Source organism: Heterodontus francisci, chromosome 34, assembly GCF_036365525.1.
Source record: "Heterodontus francisci isolate sHetFra1 chromosome 34, sHetFra1.hap1, whole genome shotgun sequence".
In the NCBI taxonomy this organism is placed as follows: Eukaryota; Metazoa; Chordata; class Chondrichthyes; order Heterodontiformes; family Heterodontidae; genus Heterodontus; species Heterodontus francisci.
This window is the reverse complement of record NC_090404.1, coordinates 25,420,455-25,440,269: the sequence shown is the minus strand read 5'-3', so window position 1 is coordinate 25,440,269 and position 19,815 is coordinate 25,420,455. Positions and strand designations below refer to the sequence as shown.

Here is a 19,815-nt window from a genome sequence, read left to right as displayed (position 1 = left end):
GGGATCAACCAAAAATCTCTGAGAACCACTGCTGTCAATTCAATGTAACTCCATGTACTCGATGTAGTTCTATGTAAGTCTATGTTACTATGTCTCTGATTTCTGATATAGCTGGAAAAGCCACATTTTCCAAAGATCTCTCATCTTCTCTAATGGCTGCTTTTGACTCCCTCAATTGTGGGTGATATTTGTCCCTATTCTCCTGGAAACTGAAATCATCTTGTTCCAAACTGGGTTCAATGTAAGACAGTTCGGGGAGTCAGGCATCATTCACCCCTAGACCTACACTGGCAGGAAAAACCCCAGACAGTTCCTTAGTAAGGATTCCTCTGGTTCCTCACCATGTATCTGTCAGGATATTGAAACCCAGCTTTCTTACAGTCCACTCCTGGAGGCCCCACGCCCGGAGCCTACAACCTTCAGCAGAGTCAGTGGTGGAGTTCCACAGTGGGAGTGATCCCAGAGTAACTGTCAGGATTGCAACCCCAAGGATATTCCAAGTTGTGTATTTTTAGTTATCCTGGTGTCCAACACACGCACATCAATAAAACTGGGAATTCCTGGAAACACGTTGCAGGTCCTTCTTTATCTGGAGATCAAATGTCTGTTGTATAATTGTACCAGCAGTTAACAGGCTCCTGTGAACTCCTGTGTCTGGTTTTTTAATGCAGACTTTAACCGATGTATTTTGAACAGGTATATTTGAAATGAGTTAACACCTGCCTTACAATGGCAGACTCAGGACTGTCACACAAACACATTAACGTTTTGTAGAATAATTACCACAGTCATTTTCAGACTGGAAATTTAAACCTGCCGTTTACTTTCAGTCAGGAACAGACCCCAGTTTTACACCAATCTCTGATTTGACAGCACGTTTCCAGCATTCACCGTTGTTTTTCCTGACTCTAAACACAGTTGTAAAGGAGCCTTCTGTTCCGTGCCCAGGAGCTCTGAACCATGGAAGAGAGTGGCTGGGACACATTTCTTACAGGCCTCAGGATTAACCCACACGGGGACTTTGCTGTCAGTGAAGAGAGACGAGAAAGACCAAAGTGCCATTTGTCCCTCTCAGTGTGATCCTGAAGGACTGTGTTCAGGCTGAAGTTCTGTTCCTGCCGTACGATCCTCCCCCCAGATTGTCCTTTCTGAGCTCCAGCCAGATGATGCTAAACACTCAGATGGAAATAGAGCATGGCTATCCGATCCAAACCCAACAGGACCTGATGATATAGAGTCATCGAGAGATACAGCACTGAAGCAGGCCCTTCGGCCGACCGCGTCTGTGCCTACCAACAACCACTCATTTATACTAATCCTATATTCCCTATCACATCCCTTTCTCCTACCACCTACCGACACTAGGGGCAATTTACAATGGCCAATTTACCTATCAACCTGCAAGTCTTTGGCTGTGGGAGGAAACCGGAGCACCAGGAGGAAACCCACGCGGTCACAGGGAGAACTTGCGAACTCGGCACAGGCAGTACCCAGAATTGAACCCGGGTCCCTGGAGCTGTGAGGCTGCGGTGCTAACCACTGCGCCACTGTGCCGCCCATATGTGTCAGCTTCGGGTCGGGTCGCTCCTCCAGGTCCGACATTTGGGTCAGGTCGGACACACTCTATCACCACCTCCGGTACGTGGCTCCAATCATAATGTACTTTTTAAATAACCTTTAAGTTACAGTTGTTGTTGCTTGTCTGCACAAGCTTAAAAAGTGAAAAACAGAAGCTCGGTTAACTGAACTGGTCAGGTTGGATCGAGCACGGGAAAAATGAAAGGACTCTAAAGGCCGGCTCAGGTCTGCAAATGAAACCCGACTCGAGCCAGACCCGGCCTTTAGTGAGAAAGGCAAAAATCTACAACAGTGTTTAAAATAAAGCTGATTTATTTGACATTTATCCAGAATATTAAACTCCAGCCAAGTTATAGGGATTATTCACATCAGCAGAAACAAACCCCAACTGGCAGAATAGAAAGATAGAAAAGTTATAATACAGAAGGAGGCCATTCAGCCCATCATGTCCGGACTGGCCATTAATAGTTATCCAGTCTAATCCCACTTTGCAGCTCTTGGTCTGCAGCCTCATCGGTTACGGCTCCTCAATTGCATATCCAAGTACTTTTTAAATGTGATGAGGGTTGCTGCCTCGATCACCCTTTCAGACAGTGAGTTCCAGACATCAAACCCCCAACCCTCTGGGTGAAAAGATTCCTCAACTGTCTTCCAATCCTTCTGCCAATTACTGTAAATCTATGTCCCCTGGTTATTGACCTCTCTGATAATGGAAATATCTCCTTCCTATCCACTCTAACTCAGCTCCTCATAATTTTATACACCTCAGCCTCCTCTGTTCCAAAAAAAACCCCAGCCTAACCAATCCTTCCTGACAGCTAAAATTCTCCAATCCTGACAACATCCTTGTAAATCTCCTCTGTACCCTCTCTAATACAATCACATCCTTCCTGTAATGTGGTGACCAGAACTGCACACAGTACTCCAGCTGAGGCCTAACCAGTGTTTTATACAGTTCCAGTATAACATCCCAGCTCTGATATCCTGTGCCTCAGCCAATAAAAACAAACATCACGTCTGCCTTCTTAATCACTTTATCTACCTGTCCTGTCACTTTCAGGAATTTGTGGACATGCACTCCAAGGTCCCTCTGTTCCTCTACACTTCTCAGCATCCTACCATTTATTGTGTATTGCTTTGCCTTTATTGCCCTCCCCAAATGCATTACCTCACACTTCTCCAGACTGAATTCTATTTGGCATTTTCACAGAATTGTTACAATGCATTCAGCCCATCGTGTCTGCACCGGATCTCCGAAAGAGCAATTCACCTAATGCCTTTTCCCCAGCTTCTCCCCATAACCCTGCACATTCTTCCTTTCCATATAACAGTCTAACTCCCTTCTGAATGCTTCAATTGAACCTGCCTCCACCACACTCTCAGACAGCGCATTCCAGATCTTAACCACTCGCTGCGTGAAAGTTTTTCCCTCATGTTGCGTCTGCTTCTCTTACCCATTGCTTTAAATCTGTGCTCTCTTGTTCTCGATCCTTTCACGAGTGGGAACAGTTTCTCTCTATCTACTCTCTCCAGACCCCTCATGATTTTGAATACCTCAATCAAATCACCTCTCAGCCTTCTCTTCTCCAAGGATAACAGGTCTAACTTCTCCAATCTATCTTCATAACTAAAATTCCTCATCCCTGGAACCATTCTCGTGAATCTTTTCTGCACTCTCTCCAATGCCCTCACATCCTTCATAAAGTTCGGTGCCCAGAATTGGAAGCAATACTCCAGCTGTGTCTTCTACATGTTCAATACGTTCCTTGCTCTTGTACTCCATGCTCCTATTAATAAAGCTCAGGATATTGTATTCTTTATTAACTGTTCTCTCAAACTGTCCTGCCACCTTCAATGATTAATGCACACATGCACCCAGGTCCCTCTGTTCCTGTACCACCTTCAGAATTGTATCTTTTATTTTATATTATCTCTCCATGTTCTTCCTACCAAATGAATCACTTCACATTTCACTGCATTAGACTTTCATCTGCCACCTATCTACCCATTCCACCAACTTCTCTGTGTCCTTTAGGAGTTCTCACTATGCTCCTCACAGTTCACAATGCTTCCAAGTTTCGTATCATCTGCAAACTTTGAAATTGTGCCCTGTACACCAAGGTCTAGGTCATTAATATATATCAGGAAAAGCAAGGATCCCAACACTGACCCCTGGAGAACTCCAGTACAAACTTGGTCCAAGCCAAAAAACATCCATTAACCACTACTGTTTGTTTCCTGTCACTCAGCCAATTTCATATCTATGTTGCTACCGTCCCTTTTATTCCATGAGCTGCACGTTTGCTCACAAGTCAGTTGTGTGGCACTGTATCAAACGCCTTTTGAAAGCCCAAGTACACCACATCAATTGCATTACCCTCATCAACCCTCTCTTACCTCCTCAAAAAACTCCAGCAAGTTAGTTCAACATGATTGTCCCTGAAGAAATCCACGCTGGCTTAAAGTAACAATGGCTGCCTACCTGACCAATCCACAGATATCTTCCTGCAGTTTACAGCTTTCTTCCTCACTGTCAACCACACTATCACTTTTTGTCTCATCTGTAAACTTCTTAATCACACTCCCTATATTTAAGTCTAAATCATTGATATATACCACAAAAAGCAAGGGACCTGGTACTGAGCACTGTGGAACCACACTGGACACTGGGTTCCAGTCATGATTCAGTTCTGGATGTGATTAACAGCAGAATCTAACCCCTGCAGTTATACGTGAAGTCGCTGGTGTCTCAGTAGATTGGATGACTGATTGAATCCCTTTCCACACTCGGAGCAGGTGAACGGCTTCTCCCCAGTGTGAATGCGTTGGTGCGTCTGTAGAACACTTTTTGTTTTAAAGCTCTTCTTACAGTCAGAACATTTAAACGGCCTTTCCCCAGTGTGAACTCGCTGGTGTGTCAGCAAGTGGGATGACTGAGTGAATCCCTTCCCGCACTCTGAGCAGGTGAATGGCCTCTCCCCGGTGTGAGTGCGTTGGTGTGTCAGCAGATCACTTCTCGTTTTAAAGCCCTTCTCACAGTCAGAACATTTAAACGACCTCTCCCCAGTGTGAATTCGCTGGTGTGTCAGCAGGTGGGATGACTGAATGAATCCCTTCCCACACTCAGAGCAGGTGAACAGTCTCTCCCCAGTGTGAGTACGTTGGTGCGTCTGTAGATTACTTGTGCTTTTAAAGCTCTTCTCACAGTCAGAACATTTAAATGGCCTCACCCCAGTGTGAACCCGCTGATGTGACAGCAGGTGGCATGACTGAGTGAATCCCTTCCCACACTCAGAGCAGGTGAACGGCCTCTCCCTAGTGTGAACTCGCTGGTGTGTCAGCAGACTGGTTAACTGAGTATATCCCTTCCCACATATGGAGCAGGTGAACGGCCTCTCCCCAGTGTGACTGCGTCGATGAGTTTCCAGCAGGGATGGCCGATTGAATCCCTTCCCACAGTCCCCACATTTCCATGGTTTCTCCTTGTGTCTCGCCAGGTTGGATGACCAGTTGAAGCCTCGTCTACACACAGAACACCTCAATGGTTTGTCCCCGTTGTGAATGGTGCAATGTATTTTCAGGCTGTCTAACTAGTTAAAGCTCTTTCCACAGTCAATGCACTGGAACACTCTCACTCTGGTGTGTGTGTCTCAGTTTGTTTCCAATCACACTGATGTTTGAAATTATTTCCCACAGTCAGAATAGACAAACATGACTCCTTCCACATTCAAAGTCCAATGATATTCAAGTCCTGATGAATTGACATGATTTTTGGTTTGACATTCCCGTCTGTAAATCCTCCCATTCCGATACCCTGTAAAAGGAGTTTACAAAAGCCATCACTGTCAGTCAGCACAGAAATTTGCACTATTCTCTCCTGCTTCTTCTTGGCGCAGGAAAGTCGTACATCTGCCCTGCTGCACATTCCCCTCCAATCTACCTTCATTGAAATATCCCAGGAGGAAAAGGGGGATCAGTGTGTGTACCTGCCCTGATATCCCCCTCCCCAGGCCTGTCAGTCAAACCCCCCACTCCTCCCAGTCCACAGCCAGCCCTGCCCAGGTGTGGCCCAGTCCAAGGGGAGTCTTTGTGGAACCAGGGAGTGGGGGGATGGGGGACCTCCTGCCCTGTGCTGTGTCCCAAATGGTTCCTCCCCCAGGCCCCTTTATAACTGAGCTCAGTTTCCTTTAAAGTTTTGTCCTTTGATCTTACAGTTTATTAATCTTTAATTCCTTCAAAAGAGCTGGAAATATATTAACCCGCCTCCCTCTCACCTGCGGGAACCGCGCTCTCTGCCTCAGCCACTAACCCCGCGCATGCTCAGCTCACACCGCCCGCCTGCTGACTGCAGATTCCTGCCGTTAACCCCGGGAAACCCCGCAGCTGCCGCCCCGCTTGGTGCAAACGCGGAACCGGGTGTTTCTGAAGCCTCCCCCACCCACCTACCACCTCCATGGCTCCCGCCGCCAGAGGCAGATCCGACTAATACTGCGCATGCACACTCGGTACTTGACCGTCCCGCCAGCGACCTCTCACCTGACAGCTCACAATGTCCGGGTGATTGACGCAGCTCGGGACCAATAGTAAGAGAGGCCGGGAATGGAGGACCCGCCCCTCACTTGTTCCGATTGGCTGGAGGATCCACCGCCCGCTCAGTCCTCCAGTCCCGCCCCCGCTCTTCCTATTGGTCGGGAGTGGCTGAGCCAGAGAGCGCGGTTCCCGCAGGTGAGAGGGAGGCGGGTTAATAAAGCCCGGGGCTCGCAGGCTGCAGACACACCGAGTGTGGAGTCAGGAGACAATCTAAACAGCGAGATCAAAGCAAAATACTGCAGATGCTGGAAATCTGAAATAAAAACAGAAATGCTGGAAATAGTCAGCAAGCATCTGTGGAGAGAGAAGCAGAGTTAACATATCAGGTCTGTCACCTTTCATCAGAACAACCCCCAGCCACAGCTTCCACCACTTCCCTTCAGCCCGAATGTCAAGAGCTGAGAGCAGAGACTGTCCCAAAATGGAGGAGGGGCAGGCGGCGTCTGTACATGGAATAGAAATGTGGACTGGTCAGGGAGCACCTCTAAATGCAGGAGAAATGGAGATGGGGAAGGGAGCGTCTGTAAATGGAGACTGGTCAGGGAGCCTCTGTAAATGGAGGAGAAGTGGGGACTGGGTGGGTGGGGAAGCTTCAGAAATGCATCGTTTAGGCTGTAATCTCGCTTAATAACCTCCCGGTACCACATTTGCAACTGTGGGGTTTTCTCTCAGTCACAGGCTCATGTTAATGGCCACCAGCGTTCCACTTCTTTTGGAGGAACTAAGGATGAATAAACTGTAATATTAAAGCCAAAAAGTTTAAAGGAAATTTTGCTCAGTTATAAAGGGGCCTGGGGGAGGGGAGGGAGGAACCATCTGGGACACAGCACAGGGCAGGAGGTTCCCCCTCCCCCACTCCCTGGTTCCACAAAGATTCCCCTTGGACTGGGCCACACCTGGGCAGGGCTGGCTCAAGGTGCAGGAAGCTGCAAGCTGCTAGGCTGAGCTGTGGACTGGGAGGAGTGGGGGGTTTGACTGACAGGCCTGGGGAGGGGGATATCAGCGCAGGTACACACACTGCTCCCCCTTTTCCTCCTGGGATGTTTTACTGGAGTCATGTTGGTGAGTGTTTCTAAACTCTGTCTCCCCATCCCGGTCATGTTGGTGGATTGTAGGTTGCTGTGAGTGTTGGACTATATTTCCTCTCCTCAGGACAATGTGCAGCAGGGCGCATGTGCGACCATCTTGCGCCAGGGAGCAGGAGAGAATGTTGTGAATTTCTATCCTGAACTGACAGTTATTGCTTTTGTAAACTCCTTTACAGACGTTTAGAAGGGGAGGATTTACACAAAGCAAACTCAAACTAAGTGAAACCTTATTCTCTTCTGAATTTCTAATCTGGACTGACAGTGAAGGCTTTTATAAACTCCTTTTGCAGCATGTAAGAAGTTGGGGAAGGGGGCATTTGCAGATGGGAAACTGAAAGCAAACATCACATCAAGATCTCACAGAGTCATTGGATTCATCAGGACCTGAATATCACCAGGCTTTGAATGTGGAAGGAGAAATGTTTGCCTGTTCTGTCTGTGGGAAAAGATTTCAAACATCAGTGTGACTGAAAACACACCGAGACACACACACCTGAGTGAGATTGTTCCAGTGACTGACTGTGGAAAGAGCTTTAACCAGTTACACAGCCTGAAAAAACATCGCCCCATTCACAGCAGGCAGAAACAGTACACATGTGTGTTGTTGACGAGGTTTCAATTGATCTTCCAACCTGGAGAGACACAAGGATACCCTCACCACTAGCTCACACTAATAGGAGATCGGTTACATGTTCTGACTGTGAAAAGTGTCATGCAGGCCCCCACCTGCCAAGAATGAGGAATATTAATTTTGCCACATGAACATTAATTTTAAACTGTTACTGGAGTGAAGAAAGAACTGATTTAAAAAACCCACAATGGATCCTTGGCTGGAGAGACATTGTGGCGTATTAACAGACAGCACTTGGAAAAGACAGAGGAGCCACTCCCTGCTCCAATTTAATCCACAATGGACTTTTGATTACCAGACGTTGAGGGTGGAGGAGCTCGCATTCCAGGTTAACTGTTAAGATGGCCGAATACACAAACGGATGTTGCCACACCAGCTAGTCACATGGCTAACCTCCTGGGCCAACTGAGTTTTTTTTAAATTTGAACTTGCCACAAAGTTTTGAACTGGCAGAAAGCTGTTTGCTGCTGGACTGAAGAGACCTCTCCTGGCTGGCTCACCACACCCTTTCCTGTCTGCTTCCATCTCTTTCTCATGGAACTGAAACTCACTGAAGATACATGAACCCCAAGAGAGAAAAAGTCTCCTATAGTGAACAAGGTTTAAGAAGAATACTGGGCCCCAATGAAAAGCAAGATCAATCTACAAAAGGACACTACAGCGAGCTCGAAGCACAGTAACAAAAAAACCCTCCTCAGAGATTGCCTCAAACTGTTCCACTTTATATTTTATTCTGCTCTTTTCTGTCTCTATTTGTATGTGCGTATCGCATACGCATGCTAGCGTGGAACACAGTGTGTATCCGTAGTCGTTAACCGAGTTAGAGTTTTTAGTTTAAGTTTAATAAAAATCACTTTTCTTTTTTAAACCTAAGAAAGCCTGTTTGTGCTAATTTCTTTGCCTTATAGTTGGAAAATGATGAACAAGGATTCACCAAGGGGGAGTTCAAAACACGGTGTGCTTAAAATTAAACCCTGTTAATGTAAGACCAGGTGAAGGCTGAAAGGGACCCTTAGACACCTTTCTATCTGCTCATATCAAAAGATTTAAAAGTAAAAGGATTTGCTGACACACCAGCGAGTTCACACTGGGGAGAGGCTGTTCACCTGCTCTGTGCGTGGGAAGGGATTCACTCAGTCATCCCACCTGCTGACACACCAGCAATTTCACATATAACTGCAGCGGTTGGATTCTGCTGTTATTGCTGCTGTTAATCACATCCAGAACTGAACCATGACTGGAAGCCTGTTTCCAGTGGGATTCCACAGGGCTCAGTACCAGGTCCCTTGCTTTTTGTGGTACAGTAAAAGCTTTGTTATCCGGTGTGCACTGGACCTGAGAGTCATAGAGTTATTCAGCACAGAAACAGGCCCTTCGGTCCATCGTGTCTGTGCCAGCCATCAAGCCTATTTATTCTAATCCTATTTTCCAGCACTTGGCCTGTAGCCTTGAATGCTATGGTGTTTTAAGTGCTCATCTAAATACTTCTTAAATGTTGTGAGGGTTCCTGCCTCTACCATCCATTCAGGCAGTGTGTTCCAAATTCCAACCACCCTCTGAGTGAAAAGATTTTTCCTCAAATCCCCTCTAAACCTCCTGCCCCTTACCTTAAATCTATGTCCCCTGGTTATTGACACCTCTGCTAAGGGAAAAAGTTTCCTCCTATCTACCCTATCTGTACCCCTCATAATTTTGTATACCTCAATCAAGTCACCCCTCAGCCTTCTCTGCTCTAAGGAAACATCCCTAGCCTATCCAGTCTCTCTTCATAGCTGAAATACTCCGGCCCAGGTAACATCCTGGTGAATCTCCTCTACACCCTCTCCATTGCAATCACATCCTTCCTATAGTGTGGTGACCAGAACTGTACACAGTACTCTAGTTGTGGCCTAACTAGCGTTTTATACAGCTCCATCATAACCTCCCTGCTCTTATATTCTATGCCTCGGCTAATAAAGGCAAGGTGCCGGGCAATCAAATTCCGGTTAATCAAGAGTCATGCAACACAAGGCAATACATTGCAGTTTTGATTTTAAGAGAAATGATTACATGCAAAACAAGAGCATGTACAATACAGAAATCCTGAGGCAGTAATGATGCATAGAATTCTTGAGGAACAGTAAACTTAATGTATAAATTACACTAAAACACTAGATATAGAAGGTGATGGGACAGAATCTGTACTGAGCCTATGGCAAGCCCTGGAAGCTTTCCTGAGAAGATTTCAGATATCAGTTTGCCGACTTGCCTCATATCTTTTTTGCTTGAAAGTGGAGCAAAATATGTAGCTGCAGAAACTCTTGTGCAGAATAACAAATCTGCCTTTCAGCAAATTTGATTCGTGTATCAAATACTGAAGTAGCATTCCCCCAAGTTATTTTCTGTTCCTCACTAAAATCTTCTCCTGCAGAGTCTTCTTCAGTTTCCTTAGACTTCTCAGCATTCAGGTCACTCTCTATTATTTCCACATCACTAACAACATGTGTGACTTCAACCTCATCAGCTTCAACCCAATCTTCGACATCATTTTCACTAAGCTGCTTGATTGGGTTTGTAGAAGGAACATCCCTCAGCATGTCAAGAATTTGTGATTTTTAAAAAATATATATGGTGAACCTTAAAACCTTCAAATTCCTCTTCATCAGAAGACACTTCTGCAAACATAACACTGGACCACAGTTTTCTCCAAGCCTTCCTTAATGTTTCACCTTTAACTGAATTCCATGCACAAACCACATTGAAAATTATATCTTGAATATTATTATTTGATTGAAAGTTTTGGATTGTGCCTTCATGATTAATTTTGATTAACTTTCTTTGGAAATCTTTCCTGTAAAAACATTTCATATTCTGGAAGACGTCCTGGACCATTGGTTGTATCAATGAGGTAACATTGGCAGAGAGGAAGATGGTAAAAATATTACCGACACTAACTTCGATTCATGAGGGTAAGTTTGACAATTGTGGAATAAAAGGATAGCTTTGCTATCTTCAGGCTTTCTTATTTTTCGAAACTATTCTTTCGCTGCAGGTATAAAAACATAGTGAAACAAATCATAAAAAAATGTCTGTCCCTCCATGCATTACTTCATGCTTTTTGATCAACAGGTAAATGTTTTACACCTTTAAATGCACTTGGACAATTATATTTGCCATTGCCAAAAGCTTCAATCAGTGCGTTCCTGCAGCATTAGCACTGGCAAGCACAGTTGTTTTGTCTTTATTTGGCTTAAAACCTGCAGCACTAGATTCACTCACACCAGCTAGGGTAGAATTAGGCAAACAGCGCCAAAATAGGCCTGTTTAATGTGTGTAATAAATTTGTTCTGGGATAGATCTTTGTTCACCAATTAATTTGCTGAAGAAATCACAATATTTTTGTGCAGCCTCATGGTCAGCTGATTTTTGTTCACCGGTTACATCTAGCCTTCTCATGCCATGTCACTGTTTAAAGCAAAAAAGCCATCAGCCGGAATTTTATGGTGGATGCACGGGAGACGGACTCCGAAGTGAAAGTCGGTGGCGAACCCGCTTCTGCCTATCCTGGGGATCCGTCCCGTATTTTATGAGTCCCTGGGCTTTAATTGACCCGAAGCGGGACTTCCACCCACTTGAGGGAGGAGGTCCCGCCTCAGTGAGCTGCCAGCCAATCAGTGGCCGGCAGCTCTTAGTCCCAGCAGCGCCACCGTGAACGGTGGCCACTGCTGGGACTGCAGCCAAGCCGACGCCATGGATTGAGGAGGGAAGGTAAGTAGGGGCATGCCTCACCAGGGGGATCGGTCCTTCCCTGGTGAGGCTGGAGTCGTCCTTTGGGGGGAGGGTGTTGTCTTGCGTCCCGGGGGCGTGTTGGGAGGCGGGGGCAGATCTCAATCGGGCACCCTGTACCTGACCGCCATGCCCCCTCCCCCTACCTAAGTGGCCACTTTAGAGTCTTGGTTGGCCTCGAGCGGGCCGTTCCCACCCCCGGCCATCTGTCTGACCTCCATAAACTTGTCCGGAGGCAGAATCGGGGCGGGTAGGCCTCCCGGAGCCTACCGCTCAATTTTACACCACTCCCACGCCACCATCCGACCCGCTGGGGTGGTGTGAAATTCCGGCCATCCATCGGAAAACGCACATGGTTCAGTCAATTCCATTTGCTTCTGAAAGTCTTTTGCCTTTGCAATGAGCATTGGCCCTAAGACTGGGGCACCCTCGGAGTGTTTTAATGAAAATCATTGGTACAATACGCTGTCTAGCTGCTCTAATTTAGGTTGATGTAGAGGACGGTGTTGTTCAACAGCTTTATTAGTCTCAGAACCAGTAAAGAATTTCAACAACTGGTCTTTTTGACTCTTGATGTCATTTATGGTTGATGAACCAACATTACATTCATTCATTAACACATTACGATTTTCACCTTTTTCAAGATGCCTGCAAATGTCTACCTTCTGGTGTAAAATCAACACAACCATTTTCTGCTTTCCCCCTTTTCCTGTCAATGCTTTATTAGATGGCATAATGGGTGGATGGGGAGATAAATCGCGATACTGCATAAGCACAGTGACACAACAACATGGACTGTCATCAGTGCCACTAAGATGACTATCAGCAGCATCACTAACTACAGTACAGTAATGCCCAGAACAATCGGCTACACTCGGGAAAACTCAGCATTGGGAGACAAGCCCTCAGACGTTTTTGGAAATTATGGATAATACAGCATTCCAGTTGCTAAAGTGCCAGATAACAAAGCTTTTACTGTGTATATCAATGCTTTAGACTTAAATGTATGGGGATGTGATTAAGAAGTTTGCAGATGAGACAAAAAGTGGCCATGCAGTTGACAGTGAGGAAGAAAGCTGTAGACTACAGGAAGATATCAATGGACTGGTCAGGTGGGCAGAAAATGGTAAATAGAATTCAATCCGGAGAAGTGTGAAGTGATGCATTTGGGGAGGGCAAAAAAGGCCAGTGAATACACAATAAATGGTAGGATACTGAGAAGTGCAGATCAACAGAGGGACCTTGGAGTGCGTGTTCTCAAATTCCTGACGGTGGCTGGACAGGTAGATAAGGTGGTTAAGAAAGCACATGTGATACTAGTTTTTATTGGCCAAGGCACAGGATATAAGAGCTGGGATGTTATACTGGAACTGTATAAAACACTGGTTAGGCCACAGCTGGAATAGTGTGTGCAGTTCTGGTCACCACATTATAGGAAGAAATAATTGTTTGGTAGTATGGAACTTGAGAATTACTGAAAATAGACATGTTGTTGAAGCCTTTCATCTTGCACTCATCAGGACAACACACAAGAATCACCAATGTAAGGGAAAACAACAACTTATACTGCATGAGAAGAGAGTGCAGATTGGTTGGCAAGTGAACTCTGATTGGCAGAGGCGTTGCCATGGAGAATGCACCAGTTTACGGTGACTGACAGTTAACTGCAAAGCTTTGTTTGAAATTTAAACCAGGCAGCTTGACTCTGATTGGTCAAGGCATTGCCCTAAGGAATGAACCAGTGAATGGCTGTCACTTATTTTGTTCAGCTGAAACAGGCACAACGTGTGTACACGTTCTTTCCGTCTGCAAAGAACAGAGCCCTGTGTATTGATATATGTAGCTTCCAGTACACGCAAATGCGCCTCACTGCGAGCCCTTCTGACAAGCTTAAATTGGTTGTCAGCGTAATTCTTAGTACACTGTGGATGAATGTGATTGCACGACAGAAGATACAAAGGAGATTTACAAGGATGTTGCCAGGATTGGAGAATTTTAGCTGTGAATAGAGATTGGTTAAGCCAGGGTTGCTTCTTTGGAACAGAGGTGGCTGAGGTGCATAAAATTATAAGGGGCTGAGATAGAGTGGGTAGGAAAGAGCTATTTCCATTATCAGAGAGGTCAATAACCAGGGAGCATAGATTTCAAGTAATTGGCAGAAGGATCGGAAGATAATTGAGAAATCTTTTCACCCAGAGGGTTGGGGGGTTGGTGTCTGGAACTCACTGCCTGAAAGGGTGATCGAGGCAGCAAACCTCATCACATTTAAAAAGTACTTGGATATGCAATTGAGGAGCCGTAACCTACGATGGTACAGACCAAGAGCTGGGAAGTGGGATTAGGCTGGATAACTCTTAACGGTCAGTGCAGACATGATGGGCTGAATGGCCTCCTTCTGTGACATAACTTTTCTATGTTTCTATTTGAACATTTGGGGTTTGTTTCCGTTGATGTGAAGAATTAAATAATAATGTTATTAATATCGGCAGAAACAAACCCCAACTCGGAATCGAAACAGAAAAGTTGTGGCACAGAAAGAGTCCATTCAGCCCATTGTATGTGTGCCAGCTGAAACATCCCACTTTCCTGGTTGTTACGACGGCAGAGAGATCGTTAACGTGATAAATACAAGATATGAACCCCCAGACCAATGTAACAAACTACACAAGATTTCACATTTTAAGTCTTTTATTGTTAACTAAACAAAAAATCCCCAATTAACTAAATACACTTTGTTAATAGCTGACACCCCAAATTTACAATCAAAGGTATTTTCTTTACTTATTCAACACTTGAATATCTCACATCACACTGATACATTACACAGTCCTTTTTGATGATTAAATCCTTTGCGGTTAAAAGTCCCAAATTCCTCCCAGTTCAATGGGTTAGATCTCCCAGACTTTAAAAAACAATATTTTCCTTTGCTCACTTCTCCAAGCATTTCTGACCTGGATATCCATGGATAATGTGATTTCCGGTGATCCTGTGGGGCCCTTTACTCCTCCACAAACTTCAACTCTCAAAAAAACAGGTTCAGGTTTCCACAGCCTTTCACTGTATATCTTCAGGGAGCAGGTGTTCACTCTCTCTCTCTCCAGCTGCCCCTGCTGGGTGCTTTCTCTTACAGCTTCCCTTGAGGCCTCACCCTGATGGGTTCTCTTCTTACAGCCACAACATGATGGTTCATTCCTTACAGCCTGTTTTTCTCCAGAAAGTCGGTTAAATTTATCTGGTCCTAGAATTCAATAGTTGATTGTTCTTCTCCAAAATACAAAGACCAGAAGTCTAGTTTCACAAAGCTACTCGGCCTTTCCATTGCCCCCAGGTGTTACCACCTGCCCGTTCATTTACATGTTCTCAATGGCTGACTCCTTGTTTTACAATCCAAAAGTATGGGAGGGTGAAACCCATTGTTCTTCAGGTGTTAGTGCTGTAGTCTCTGTTCTTCAGAAAACAGTCTTTGATCTGTTCCCTCTGTTGTCCTGGTAACCTTTTACAGAGTGGAGGTGAGGTCAGCTGACCTCCTGGATTCCATCTTGCACTTTAAAAAAAAAATCACAATCTATAAGATATAATCATGTTAGAAGGTCCAGTGATCCTAACACCAGTTCACATCAACAGAAATGAACCCTGACTGTGGCTCAGTCGGTATCATTGTCACCTCTGAGTCAGAAGGTTGTGGGTTTAAGTCCCACTCCAGAGAGTTTGCTGTGTTTCCTACATTACAACATGACTGCACTTCAATCGTACTTCATTGGCTGTAAAGCACTTTCTGAGGCAGTGGAACGTGCTGTATACGTGCAGATCTTTCTTTAATCATCAGAATGATCAGTTTTGGATGTGATTAACAGCAGCAAGAACAGCAGAATCCAACCCCTGCAGTCACTTGTGAACTCGATGGTGTCTCAGCAGGTGGGATAACTGAGTGAATCCCTTCCCACACACAGAGCAGGTGAATGGCCTCTCCCCGGTGTGAATGCGCTGGTGTTTCTGCAGGTTCGATGAATGAGTGAAGCCCTTCCCACACTCAGTGCAGGTGAACGGCCTCTCCCCAGTGTGAACTCTCTGGTGTGCCAGCAGGTGTGCTAACTGAACAAATCCCTTCCCACACTCAGTGCAGGTGAATGGCCTCTCCCCAGTGTGAACTCGCTGGTGTGTCACGAGGTCAGATGACTGAGTGAATCCCTTCCCACACACAGAGCAGGTGAATGGCCTCTCCCCAGTATGAACTCTCTTGTGTGTCTGCAGGGTGGATAAATGAGTGAATCTGCTCCCACACACAGAGCAGGTGAATGGCCTCTCCCCAGTGTGAATTCTCTGGTGTATCTGCAGGTCGGATGACTGACTGAACCCCTTCCCACACACAGAGCAGGTGAATGGCCTCTCCCCAGTGTGAACTCTCTGGTGTGCCAGTAGGTGTGCTAACTGAGCAAATCCCTTCTCACACTCGGTGCAGGTGAATGGCCTCTCTCCAGTGTGAACTCGCTGGTGTGTCAGCAGGACGGATGACTGAGCGAATCCCTTTCCACACACAGAGCAGGTGAATGGCCTCTCCCCAGTGTGAACTCGCTGGTGTTCCTGCAGGTTGGAAGAATGAGCAAAGCCCTTCCCACACACGGAGCAGGTGAACGGCCTCTCCCCAGTGTGAACACGCTGGTGTCTGATCATATCATTTCTGCTTTTAAAGCTCTTCTCACAGTCAGAACATTTAAAAGGTCTCTCATCAGTGTGAAAAAGTTGGTGTTCAGTGAGGTGGGATAATCGAGTGAATCCCTTCTCACACGTGGAGCAGATGAACGGCCTCTCCCCGGTGTGACTACGTCGATGAGTTTCCAGCAGGGATGGAAATCTGAATCCCTTCCCACAGTCCACACATTTCCACAATTTCTCCATGGTGTCCTTATGTCTCTCCAGGTTGGATGATCAGTTGAAAACTCGTCCACACACACAACACGTATGTGGTTTCTCCCTGCTGTGAATGGTGTGATGTTTTTTCAGACTGTGTAACTGGTTAAAACTCTTTCCGCAGTCAGTCACTGGAACACTCTCACTCGGGTGTGTGTGTGTCTCGGTGCTTTTCCAGTCACACTGATGTTTGAAATCTTTTCCCACAGCCAGAAAAGACAAACATTTCTCCTTCCACATTCAAAGGCCGATGATATTCAGGTCCTGATGAATTGAGTCAGATCTTCATGTGATGTTTGGTTTGCGTCTCCCATCTGTAAATCCTCCCCTTCTAATATCCTGTAAAAGGAGTTTTCAAAAACCATCACTGTCAGTACAGGATAGAAATTCAGAACAGACAATTCTAGTTTCTATGGAACATTCTTTCCTCAAACATGTGGTCCATTCAAACTAAAAGAAGCCAAACTAAGCAACAAATCGCAACAAAGGCACAAGGAATAAAAGCAAAATTCTGCAGATGCTGGAAATCTGAAATAAAAGCAGAAATTGCTGGTAATGCTGAGCAGGTCTGGCAGCATCTCTGGAGAGAGAAACAGTTAACGTTTCAGGTTGATGCCCTTTCGTCAGAACTGGAATAATTGAGAAATGTAAAGGCTTTGATCAAGTGGGGAGTGGAGGAACAACAAAAGGGAAGGTTTGTGATGGGGTAAAGGGAAGGAGAGATTAAATGTCATGGAGCAAAGGGAGTGGGAATAGTTGTCGTAAAAAAACAACTCATTTGTTCAGAGAGTGTGTTAATGACAGAATAATGAACAGCCCTGGGAAAAGCAAAAACATGAAAAACAAGTTTCAGAGCGGCACATGGTAAAAAAGATCAAAATGGGGTTTATGATCTTAAATTGTTGAACTCAATGTTGCGTGCAGAAGGCTGTAAAGTGCCTAAAGCGAAGGGAACCTTCCCAACGAAACCAGAATGTTGTTACCAGTGTCTGTGAGACACTCTGTAGCCTGAGGTGCTCACCGGACGCAGAGGTATCAAGCGTGTTCCTTCTCCAGGGCCACCCAGCAACAGACAAGACCAACGAAGAGAGACCGACAGCCAGAGAGGCACCCCCACCCCGAACACGGTCCCTGCACATCCTGGATCTCCACTTTGCTGTGTTAATCAGGCCCAAGGGCAGATCTGGGAGAAGATCCTCTGACTTACACAGACCCCTCCACACTGAGTGACCAGAAACTAGGAGCGTGGAGCTAAAGTGTAACCAGAAGGTGAGTTATCCCTTCAAGTTACTCTACAGGGACTGTAACCACTCGTACTAGCCCATGGACCCCTGGACAACAGAAACCCTGAAGCTCCGCCCACTCCATGCCCTCACCAAGATGGTCGCACACGCACCCTGACCCGCTCAAGATGGCGCCCAGTACCCCCCACCCACACCCCACCGGCGACTGTCACCGTGGGGTAAACACGGGGCCTGTGGCCTCAGGCCGACCCCAGGTGTTTAGAAAGCTTCCCAGCCCACCCACGGCTCCAATTCCTCCCCTGCGCCCACAATCTCCCCCCGCCTCAGTCAGTCTGCTCGGTGCAAACGCGGGACCTGGAGCTTCTTATTGGAGGCTTGCGACCTAAGCCGGTTGTTTCTGAAGCCTCCGTTCCCCGCTGCAAAAAGTGTCTCCAGCAATCACACGGCCCTGATCACCGTGACACCGCGCATGCTCCAGAAACAGGCTGCGCCTGTGCGCTGAGCTCTGGTCGGGAGGTTGGGAACGGGATCCTGGAGCCCCCGCCGCTCACTCATTCCTCCGAGGCCCAGGACGGATGCGCATGCGCCCCGCGACAAATTGCCCCCCATAAAGATGGCGGCCGTTAACGGGGGCCTGTCACCGGCAGAAGTCCCGCAGCTGCCGCCCCGCTGGACATACACGTGACCACAGATGGACCAATCGTTTCCTCTCCCGGGCGTCGGGAGCAGTTGGGATCAGGGACCTGAAGCTCCGCTTATTCAGTAATCCTGCTCCAAGCTGGCGGCCGTTTACCTGGGCCTGTGACCGGGAGAAGTCCCGCTCGGTGCAAACCCGGGAGCTGCAGCTGATTAATCGGGGCTTGCGGCCTGCACCGGGTGTTTACGAAGCCTCCCCGCACTCCCACCGGCTCCATCGTTCCCTCCGCCGCTTACCAACTGCAGATGCGACTCACAAGCTCCTCCCCGTCGCCAAAGGAATATATTAATGATAATTGTTTACATTTGATTTGTAACAATTCAGTTTATAAAATTAAATCCTGTTTCTCTCATTGTTTTTCCCAGCTCAGATTCACCGCCTCACTTCTTTTCTTCCTCTGAGTCCCTGAACTCCCTCTGGACAGGGTCATGTTACCGAGAGCTGAGTGATTGTCCTGGGAAACAACAGAAAGAAGCTCCGAGGCCGGAGGACCGAGGCAGCAGCGGCTTCTGGAAGCAATCGCAGGGTTTGAGGGGCTGCAACCTGAGGCTGCCAGTCAGGTGAGTCAGTGTGAACCCCCTGGTAAACTATTTATCCTTTCAAAGTGAAATCAATGTTTCTTTTATCAACAAAACACTTCAACATTTGTCAGTGTTTTGTTTTCCTGGAATTCCTATTGAGTTTCAGACATTTCAGTGTCAAGTGAACCAGCTGTTTACATAGAACATAGAACATAGAACATACAGCACAGAACAGGCCCTTCGGCCCACAATGTTGTGCCGATCCTTTGTCCTCTGTCAAGGACAATTTAATCTATACCCCATCATTCTCCTTTATCCATATACCTATCCAAAAGCCTTTTGAAAGTCCCTAAAGTTTCTGACTCAACAACTTCCCCGGGCAAGGCATTCCATGCCTCGACCACTCTCTGGGTAAAGAACCTTCCCCTGACATCCCCCTTATATCTCCCACCCTTCACCTTAAATTTATGACCCCTTGTAACGCTTTGCTCCACCCGGGGAAAAAGTTTCTGACTGTCTACCCTATCTATTCCCCTGATCATCTTATAAACCTCTATCATGTCACCCCTCATCCTTCTCCTTTCTAATGAGAAGAGGCCTAGAATGTTCAGCCTTTCCTCGTAAGACTTATTCTCCATTCCAGGCAACATCCTGGTAAATCTCCTCTGCACCCTCTCCAAGGCTTCCACATCCTTCCTAAAATGAGGCGACCAGAACTGCACACAGTACTCCAAATGAGGCCTTACCAAGGTCCTGTACAGCTGCATCATCACCTCACGGCTCTTAAATTCAA

At 46.5% G+C, this 19,815-nt stretch overlaps 1 pseudogene; it reads right to left on the bottom strand.

The window, feature by feature from the left end:
• Nucleotides 1–1,872: 1,872 nt before the first annotated feature.
• LOC137349298 (zinc finger protein 850-like) lies at nt 1,873–18,373 on the bottom strand (annotated as a pseudogene).
• Nucleotides 18,374–19,815: the final 1,442 nt, after the last annotated feature.